Genomic DNA, 1,498 nt, shown 5'->3' with positions numbered 1-1,498 from the left:
CCCAGCAGTGCCATCACGGGTGAAGACCGGCCTGCAGCACGTCAGTACTAGCGGTTGGCGACTCCTGTGCCTTTTCTCTGTGTGATATTAAGAATTGAATGTGAAGTTTATAGCTAGTCTGGGTGTACTTTTTAAGAATTTTGTAAACCGTTTTGTCTGTCTTTTGTTACCGTTTTATGGTGCCAAGTATTCTACATTAAAACAATAGTATCATGGGAGAAATAGAAATAGCCTAGTCTTCTTCCAGTAGAAATTGCTTTTAACACGGGCTGTATATAAAAAACATTAAAGAGAAGCAAAACTGTACATTTCCTGGTTGCTCTGCTACAACCTACATAATAACCTTGCTGCAAATATTTTTCTCCTAGCACTAAGTACAGCATTAAAAGGTGATTAGAGAGTCTGTTGATGAAACACAAATGTATGTTTTATTGATTTACTTTAGAACACTACAGAGTTCCTGGACTGGGGAAAGGCATCAGATCGATCTTTCTTTTTTGTATAAATCACTACCATTGCAAGTGATTTGGTGTCCACTTGCCGAATCTGTGTTCTGACGGCATGGTCGGGTCTGTGTAGACGCTGTGGTCTCTGCTGTCAGCGCGCCACATCGCAGTCCCCAGGGCGAGTTTGCTGAGCGGGTTTCAGCTGTGGGTCGTCCCGAAGGCCTTTAGAAGTGACTGCTCTGGTTCCTAAGCAATAAAATCGATCCTGGTGAAAACAGTTTGGAGTCCGCTTTGTTTTCCCTCCTTTCCATTTTCCTGTCACCTTTGACATGCTAAGCAGTGGGAATGTCTTCCTTTGTACCCTGTTACTTGAGATCAAGCTCATTCGAAATCCTGGGATTTCACCGTATCCCATATTGTTACAAAACACCAAGCCGCTAGCTTGGTGCAGAAAAATAATCTTTTGTACTTTTTACTGCAGTAAAAAAAGATTTATCCCTCAACGTTTTTAATGGGATTATATAAACGATTTGCTTTCTTTCTTCCAAAGTTTGAAACTGGAAATTCCTTAGCTTTAAAACTGGAAATTTAACTTTAAGCTTTAAAGCTGGAAAGTCCTCTTCCTTGAGAATGGTTCCTCACAGAAACAGCACTGCTCCCCTTTAGAGACAGTTTTCAAATCAGTGGTGCAGTCACATGGCAAAAAACAAACAAACAAAAAAACCCAAACAAATCTTGAGCCTTTTTCATTATTCTTTAACATTTTCAAAAATGACTCCAAAAGAAATCTAACATTGGTCATATAATCGTTTGCTTTTAATTTTTGAAACTGAGCTGTAACTCAGGAGCGCGGACCCAGGAAGTCTGCGAGCGGAGCGGGTGGGTTTCTGTTCGTGGGATCGTGGTGAGAGGGGCCGCTGGGGACGGTCCTTGCCGCTTTGGCCGCTTTGGCCGTCCCCGGCTCAGGCGAGGAGCTCTGCTCTGACGTCGAGCGAGCTGGGCCTGGAGTGCCCCCCAGTGACGGCCCTGCCCCCAGCGCACGGCGCGCCCCG

Source organism: Galeopterus variegatus, unplaced genomic scaffold, assembly GCF_000696425.1.
Source record: "Galeopterus variegatus unplaced genomic scaffold, G_variegatus-3.0.2 Scaffold2839, whole genome shotgun sequence".
In the NCBI taxonomy this organism is placed as follows: Eukaryota; Metazoa; Chordata; class Mammalia; order Dermoptera; family Cynocephalidae; genus Galeopterus; species Galeopterus variegatus.
This window is presented reverse-complemented; position numbering follows the sequence as displayed.